This window comes from Talpa occidentalis, unplaced genomic scaffold (assembly GCF_014898055.3).
Source record: "Talpa occidentalis isolate TD23 unplaced genomic scaffold, MPIMG_talOcc4v2.1 talOcc4.3, whole genome shotgun sequence".
Lineage (NCBI taxonomy): Eukaryota > Metazoa > Chordata > Mammalia > Eulipotyphla > Talpidae > Talpa > Talpa occidentalis.
Window position 1 is genome coordinate 145,261,231 of NW_023603184.1, and position 9,594 is coordinate 145,270,824.

Consider the following 9,594-nt stretch of genomic DNA (forward strand, 5'->3'; position numbering starts at 1 on the left):
ATCTGATAAATTAATTTGCTAAGATATATTATTCAAGCCCTACATGAATTCATTTATGTCTTATTTACTCCGACAACAGAGAATGCCACAATAAAATTTTGTGTGCTCACAGTATTCAATTCATTCCATCTTGATCTTGAATATATGATTTTTTTTGCAAGAAAACTTATTCATTATATACTCATTGTAGGTTGAATTATTTAATATTATAAAAGGTTTTTAATTAATGAAATTTTCCCATTCATCTTTATTATATATTTAAAGTTCCTTTTTTTAAAAAAAATATTTATTTATTTTTATGCAAGAACCAGGGTACAGCCCAGATGCGTGGGAGGGTGAGAGGATTCACGGGAGACAGAGCAGGGAACAGAACAGGCAGACTGATGAAATACACTGCTGAGGGGAGCAGTGGGCGAGACAGGAGAGGTCTGCTTCCCCATGTGGGAATCTTGCCGGCCAGCTGGGATCGAACCCATGCTGCAGAGGCTGTGGACAGCTTCACGGTGTGGTGCTCAACCATCTGCGCCACCAGGGAGGCCCTATTTAAAGTTCTTAATAATAATACTATAGTACTCAAATTTTATTTATTTCACATTTTCCTGATACAGCTTTCCTCAATTTTCACATTTAACCTTTCAGTCTGTATTATAAAAGCATCACCTGTAGCAATATCTCATTGCTGTACTTTGATCTTGAAAGCCTTTGCTTTTAGTCGAGGGACTTAATTTACTTTTGTTATTATAATCTTTGGTATCTTTTTTTGTCTTTTTTTTTTTTTTAATTTTTTTTTTTGTTTATAGAGGCATGTTTTTATTTATTTATTTATTTATTTATTTTATTTGTTTGTTTACTTATACAAGCACTGGGTACAGTCATAAGCGTGGGGGGATGAGAGAATTCACCAGAGCCAGAGCGGGGAGCAGAGCAGGCAGAAGGACCGAAGTACACTGCTGAGGGGAGCAGCGGGCGGCAGGAGAGGTCTGCGCGCCATGTGGGACCCTCCGTTGTTGGCCGGGGAGCAGCCGGGGATCAAACCGGTGCCGCAGAGGCCGTGGGCAGCTTCGCAACCCAGCGCTCAACCGCTGCGCCACCGGGGAGGCCCCTTTTTTTGTCTTTTAACATACAAAATTTTTTGCTTCATTTTTATTGCTGGTTGTTTTGCTTAAATGAATGAGGGTTGTTGAGGATCTATATACTACTCATTATTCTAGTAGGTCCCTCTAAGTTTTTCAGAAGAGCGCCTTAACTTACATTTATCTAAATATCAAAGACAAAATGAGAAGTTCACTTTTGGTCTTCTTTATATGAGATGAAAACTTTGATACACTTTACTCTCTTTCATTGATTAATCTATTTGAAGTTTCATGTCAAGAATATTATGTTTGTTTCATAACATGGGAACAGACTATGCCATGAGATGAAGTTTTCCAGAGGTTTTCTGAACCTGTGGTTTTTATTTTTTTCTTATTATGAGCATCATTTCTTCCTAGAGTCCAACTTTCAGTCTTACTTTTTTTTTTTTTAAGTTTGCTTCTATCCTCAATGATGTTCTAAAAGAAATAAAAAAACGTTTGCACTGGAAACTGCTAGTAGAGCTTCTCATTGTCACTAAATATCTGATTGTCCTCTACAATCTTTGAACTTCCGCTTCTATCTTATCTGCACTGATACTTAGCAGGTAAACTCATCTCTTTTTCATAGGGAAAGGTGAAATCATCGAGAGGAATACCTGGTATTTCTGGGGACCGCATGGGTCTTTCTCTTTTTTTCAGTTCCTTTTTATTCTGCCCTTATGATAGAATCATGTTTTGCTTGTATTTATCTTATGCAAAAAAAGTGAGTTTGTTTTGAGATATATGTATATATATATACATATATAATGCATAATTAGATAATAAATGTTGGCATCCATTCCCAAATAAAATAAAATAATTTAATGCATTTGGTATTTCTGGCGTAGGTTTATATAATCAGCTCTAAAATAAAAATAAGTGATTCTTCTCAAATGACTATTGCTTATTTATTAGAAAAAGTTAAGGAATGAGTTTGATTATGCCATTGCAGTTATGTTTTCCCTCAAAGTCCTTATCTTCTTAGATGTGCATGTTGAAATATTTATTTATGAAAGTATATAGTCTTGGATTTACTTCTAAATGATTCAGAGTTGGGAATGGGTGTTCGGGAGAGTGAATTAGAATATCAAAGAAACAAAATTGTACACATTGATTATTGTTCAGCTTGAGTGATGGACATAAGGAAGCTTATTATGTTAACTTCTCTCATTTTGTTTGTATTTGAAATTTTCTATAATGATAAGTTCAGAATAATCATTTCTAAAACATTTTAAGCTATTATGCACCTACAATTATACAAACACATACGAAACCAATATTAACAATTGTGGCCAGTCCTTTTCTACTAAAACTTATTCTAAGTTTCTAATCATTTCATAAGTCAAGTTCACCTTTTTGTAAAACATTTTCAGGAATTACTGCAGATTGTAGACTTTCAGAGGTGCTGTATAAGAGCTACTGGTGAAAGCTAAAGATGAAAATACATGCACTGTCTTCATTATTTGACCTGGGTTTTCTTGAACCCAGGGAAATTTTGCACTAGCATCTGGCTTACTCATGTCAAGTGCTTGTGACTTAATGTGACTCCCCTTTGATTTAGAAAACTCTGGGCCAGGACTCCTAATTTTCTCGATCAGTGATGCACACCCTAAAAATGCCAAAGTCAAGTCTTGCAAAAAAGGGATCTAGAGCCATTGGGGAAGTTTTCTGTTCACAGCCTCTGTTTTCTCTTCTAAATCAAGTTGACTTTTTTTGTGTGTGCTATAACTATGATTTTTTTGTGCTGACCCATGAATACCAATTCTTTTGTTGACTGGACCAACACAAAGAGTGAGACAGTTTTATGAGAAGCATCATCATCAAAAATTACACTTCTTCACCATCTCATTCTATGAAATCTTAGAAATTATAGGGTGTTAATTGTTCCTTGCTATCCTATAATCTGTTTTTTCTCAGGAAAAGTTATAGAAGTTAAAGTTGTATGGGTGTGCATATTGCTGTTAGCATTATGAATTCAATAGGAAAATGTATGTCGGGCACTATTGCATCCATATATACATTATTCCATTCATTTATTCAAACAAGATTAATGAGTGCTTAGTACATTCCAAGACATATGCACAGCTCAGGGGACCCTTCATCTTTGTCTTAATGCAATTTTCATCTCATTGCTAGTTTCCCCTGTGGGAGGGGAAGGGTATGAACACTTGACCTAAGAGGTCAGGAGATGATTAGGGTCTATCCCACATAAGTCTAGAAAGTGAAACCCAAGCTCTTCCCTGGCCATGGCACCCTGCCCAGCAGGGACTATGGACTTAGATCAATCATTTCTAACAGTAGATTCATGGGCCACTCATGGATCTCAGGAGGGCCCAGACAGCCAACCTGTGCCATGAGCATCCTTCCCAGAAGAAGATACCCACGAATTTTTTCTGTCTTAAAGCAGCCTGTGACACTAAAAGGGTTAAGAGTCACTGCCTTGCTATTATGTTCATAGGCATGAATAGAGACGATTTATTAATGGTGATGTATCAATTCCTGTGATCCATGCTTCATGGCAGACTGCTAATGTATTCCAGTAGCAGAATACAAGAAGATCCATTTAGAATGATGGATGACGCAGTAAGACAAGGTTTTTTTTCACTCAATCCTTCCTTGGCATAACTCATTTTCCTCTGAGATATGTAATTAATTATTATAAGTATTGCTTATTCATCAATTAAGAAAGAGATGCTTATTTTAAAAAGCAAGATAGCGATTTTGTTGGAAATGTTGCCGGTCTGCGTTTAGGGGGATGGTTCCCAGAGGATGATGGCTGAGAATTTTTGTTTTCTTTTTAAGTTTAATACAGAAAAGTCACTTGATTCTATTAAACTTATTTTTTTTAGCTATAGCTTGGCATTATGTAAAGCTTGCTTAATAATAATAATAACATTAATATCTTTAATAATCAGGGTGAAAAGATCATTACACATTGTAATATGATGCCCCATCTCCAAATATTTAAATGGCCAGAAGTCTATTTGAAAAATAAATATTTAGGGCCTCCCTGGTGGCGTAAGGGGTTAAGACTCAACCTATGAAGCTATCCCCAGCCACTGCAGCATGAGTTTGATCCCCAGCCAGGGAGCAATCCACATGGCGCAGCAGACCTCTCCTGTCTCTCTGCTACTCCCCTCAGCAGTGAATTTCAGTAGATCCCCCTGTTCTGCTCCCCACTCTGTCTCAGGTGAATCCTCTCACCGCCCACACCTCTGGTCTGGTCTGTACCCAAGTTCTTGTATACATAAATAAATTTTTTTAAAAAGAAAAACAAACATTTAATGTAGGTTTAATGCTCTAAGCCTTATGTGATCTCAGTACTACAAAATATGTAAACCATATTATGCAGAAAAACCTAGTTAGCATATAAAATATTTTGTGCCATTAACACTTTCTGATAGAAATGCACATATTACTTAGAAATTCTGGTTTTGAGACCCCAACATGCCTTTAAAATATCACTGTATTGCTACAAATAAAAATCACAGTACATAATTAAAAATTATTTTTAAATACCAGCTGCCTGGTATTGGGCTATAACCCAAAGCATAAAATTAATATCCAGAGATGCATACAGATATAATTAAATGAATAAATGAGAGAGAAGTCACAATTCCCTGCAGAAGAATTTCAGATAATTCCTCCACCCAAGTGGGGGTGCTGCATAGTGACTTCCTTCCCAAAAAACCCAGGAGGGAAGGAGGGAAAATAAGAGAGACTTTATAGTTGAGAAACTTGTAACTCTCTACCTTACTCTTCTTGTGTTGGTAGCATTTGCTTTAGCTTTTCTTGCACTTTGTTATTTTCAACCATTCCAAATCCTTTTAGAAATCAACATGATATACTCACATACCTTTGTTCCTGATCAAAATGTCATAAATAGAGAAGAACAAAGATTATATCTTGTTTTAAGTAATCCATTATGCAGCCAAGTTCATTTCTCCTGCTGTAATTTAGTCTATATTTTGTAATCCTCCATGAACTGAAAACTCATTTTTACAAAGTTGTATTGTGAAAAATCAATTTTTGGTAAATGGAGTCATCTTTTAATTGCACTGGGGACAGACTCACTACAGTTAAAGAAGAGCTAGAGGGCAGCTCATTATCGTCCACAGTTCCCTATAAAACCAGATTTACAGTTTCAGGTACTTGCACAGAGGGCTAAATTCAAGTTCGCCAGCTATAATGTGACTTCACTATTCAGAAGTTTTCAGTAATAGCAACAGAAATTGACTCCATCCAATGTGTCACAGCATTACATTATTAGGTTAGGATTCATTTTCTCCTTCTTGCTTTAACAATAGAAGTTTCCTGTCTTCTAATTTGTATTGATACCAAGGACATCCCAGCTAAAGACTATGTTTTAGATCCTACCTTACAGCTGTATGGTTGTGTGACTAAATTCTCAAAAAATGGATGGAAGAAAAAAATGATCTATATAATCTCTGCATCCTTTCTTTAAAAGAAAACAATTGCTACCCACTACTTTCTTTCCCTGTGGGATGTGGACATGGTACTAGTAACTCAAGTTCAAATACAAAATCCAGGATAACACCTTGAGATGTGAATAAGAAGAAAAAAGACATTTGATTCCATGTAAGAGATTGGAGGACTGAGTCTCACCTGACAGTTTTCTTTTTCTTTTCAAAGATTTATTTTATTTATGCATCCAAGAACTGGGGTATAGGCCAGAGGTGTAGGGGGATGAGAGAATTCACCAGAGACAGAGTGGGAAGCAAAACAGGGGGATCTACTGAAATACACTGCTGAGGGGAGCAGCAGGTGAGACAAGGGAGGTCTGCTGCGCCATGTGGGTAGCTCCCTGGCTGGGAATAGAACTTGTGCTTCAGTGGCTGGTGATAGCTTCATTGTGCTGAGACTTAATCCCTTGTGCCACCAGTGAGGCCCCTCACATGACATTTTATGATTATTCTGAATCAGATGTATTTCAACTCCTATGTGACAGAGAAGCAATGTATTAATGAGAGTCTTTGCTACAGCAGCTTAGTTAGTATTGTAAATAATATTCCAATTTTCAGACATTGGATTAACTGAACTTATATTGGGAAGCTCACAAAATGATTAGAAATGTTAAAACCAAGTTTGAAAAATAGTCATTGACCAGGGAGTGCAGGGCATGCCAAAAACGTGCCATGGGCTGCTGAGGTCACGCCCTGCATCTGAGTACAGGAGCCTGCAGCAGCCAACCCCAATGCTCCCTGAACAGCTGCCATTTTAAAATCATTTTCTGTTGTTCAAAGTTTATACACTGAGAAGACAAGAATGACAAATATCCCCCACTCCTACCTTTGAACATGGGATCACCCTAAACATCTTCTCCTCACCGTAGTCTTTCAAAATTGAAAATCTCCCACTAAACTTCAGCTATCACTCATATAACTGAAAAATATATTCACTTTATTCCTGAGGAGAGGATTATGGGGTGTTGTGAACCCTTAGTCTTGCTCCAAGTTCATGTTCCTTCCCTATCCGAGATGAGGTTCATGCCTTTACTACTTATGAAGAAATCCATGATACAATAATACACTATAAATAAAATAATAACATTATTTAATAGTAAGTTTGATGTTAATGGTAAAAGAGGGTCTTCCCTGGTGGCGCAGCGGTTGAGCACTGGGCTGCGAAGCTGCCCTTCCTGGAGCCTCTGCAGCGCTGGTTCAATCCCCGGCTGCCGGCGAGGGTCCCACATGCTGTACAGACCTCTCCTGTCACGTCCGCTGCTCCCCTCAGCAGTGTACTTCGTCAGTCTGCCTGTTCTGTTCCCTGCTCTGTCTCTGGTGAATCCTCTCACCCTCCCGTACTTCTGACTGTACCCAGTGCTTGTATAAATAAATAAATAAATATTAAAAAAAAATAGTAAGAGAGGAGTCAAAATAACAAGGAAAATAGTTAAATGCATAAATATATACTTGACAAGCTATGAAAGGAAGGAGGAGCTGATGTTACATTCCTCATATCTACAATGATCATGTCACAGTTGGTTATAAAATTTCCATTCTCCAATACCCATTCCATCTTCCCATTGATTTGAAGCAAAATGTCTGTTGGCCAAAATGTTCACGTAGGACAAAACTTGATGGTTTACATAACCCAAAGAAAGGTCGTCTCTCATACTGTTCTCACTGGTAGCTGTTCTTTATCAGCACATAAAACCAAATCAATAGCTATATGCCAGGTCCCAAGAGATCTATTGATTTGTTCTAATAAGGAGACCACATGTGGAGCAGTTTTAATTGGTGCCATCCAATGATTAAACTTACGATTACTAATGGGTTCTGTGAAGCCAATCCATCTTCTCCTCTGGGCAAGCTGGAAAAGCAAGTGAACACAGGGTTGTAATTACCACCCCATGCAGCGTCAAGTCTTGTATCCTGGGGCTTTGCTCAGTCTCTGTCTCTTAGTACTTTGTTCCCATTGAAAATGTTTATTTTTTCTTCTATTTTGGACATTACTTTAAACTGAAACATAAGTTGGGAAATATCACAAAAATCCTCTGATGTACTTCATCCACATCATTTTATCCTTTCTTCCCATCCCTTTTCTCCACTATCACTCTCTCTTCTTTCTCTTACTCAGCATTTTTTCTCTTATTATTTTTTCTTAACTATAAAAGCATACTATGCATAAGAATCCCCATTACCTCTAAATACCACAGTTTACATTTATTTTTTTAAGATATGCAATGTATTTCTTTTTTTTAAGATTTATTTATACAAGAACTGGGGTACTACAGGTCAGTGGTCTGAGAGGGTGAGAGAAGTTACCAGAGAGAGCAGGGAGAAGAATAGGCAGATGGACTGAAGACACTGCTGAGGGGAGCAGCGGGCGAGACAGGAGAGGTCTGCTGTGCCATGTGGGTTTCTCCCTGGCCAGCCAGGAATTGAACCCACGCTGCAGAGGCTGCGGACAGCTTCACAGTGCAGTGCTCAACTCACTGCGCCACTTGGGAGGCCTCACAGTTTACATTTATTTAAAAGCTAAAATTGCCTTGCTTATCTTTAGGGTAATTATAAAAATCAAGAAATTAGCATGGTTGATATATAGTATCCAATTCACAGACCTCACTTAGATGCTATTAATTCTGCAATAATGCCTTTCATAGTCAACATAAAATAGAGCACAATGATTATTTCATAGATTTCCTTGAATTGTGTTTTAATCCATTTGTTTGATGGTTCTTCATGGTTTGATTCCAATTATGTCATATTAGAATAAGCACAATAGAAATGGGATGGCCTCCTTAGTGCATAGTATCAGGAGGCTCCTGCTGTTGATTAGTCTACTTACTGGTGATATTTATTTTGGTCATCTGGTCACAAGATATGGTCTATGCCGAAGAAAGGTACATGTGCATTTGGGAAGAATGTATATTATGCTGCTTTTGGAGGGAATATTCTATAAATGTCTTTTAAGTTCATCTGGTCTAACATGTAATTTTATTTTATTTTATTTTATTTTATTTTTTTTTTACTATATCTTGTTGATTTGATTTGATTTTTTTTTTCAGGCTTAAATTTTATTTTTTTTTTAATTTTTTTTTAATAATAAATTTTATTTTTATATTCCCCATACAATTGCAGCCCCCCCATTCTGACCCCAATCCCTCCCCTCCCACCCCGCCCCCCTAAAAGTGTCTCTGGTTCGTAGTTTTTTGTTGATTTTGATTTTCACTTTCTTATAGTTACTCATTTTCCTGGTCCCTTATTTAAGTTTTCTAGATTCCTGCTATGAGTGAGACCATCCGGTATTTTTCTTTTTCTTTTTGGCTTATTTCGCTGAGCATGATCCCTTCCAGTGCCATCCATGTTGCTGCAAATTGCATGTGTTTATCTTTTTTGAATGCTGAGTAATATTCCATGGTATAGATGTACCATATCTTCTTGATCCAGTCATCTATTTTTGGGCATTTGGGTTGTTTCCAAAGCTTAGCTATTGTAAACAGTGCTGCTATAAACATAGGGGTGCAGGTGTTCTTTGGAATTGATGTTTCTGTGTCCTTTGGGTAAATACCTAGGAGTGGAATTGCTGGATCATATGGAAGCTCTATGTTTAGTAGGTCCAGAAATCTCCACACAGCTTTCCATAGTGGTTGGACCAGTTTGCACTCCCACCAACAGTGCAGAAGAGTTCCTTTTTCTCCACACCCTCGCCAACATTTGTTGTTGCTAGTTTTTTTAATATGTGCCATTCTCACTGGTGTAAGATGGTATCTCATGGTAGTTTTGATTTGCATTTCCCTGATGACAAGTGATGTTGAACATTTTTTCATATGCCTGTTGGCCATTTGCATTTCCTCTTCAGAGAAGTTTCTTTTTAGCTCTTCTGCCCATTTTTTGACTGGATTCTTTTCCTTGTTGTTGTTAAGTCTCATCAGCTCTTTGCAGATTTTTGTGATCAGTCCTTTATCATTAGTGTTGGGTGCAAAAATGTTCTCCCAGTTGGTGGGGTTTCTCTTTGT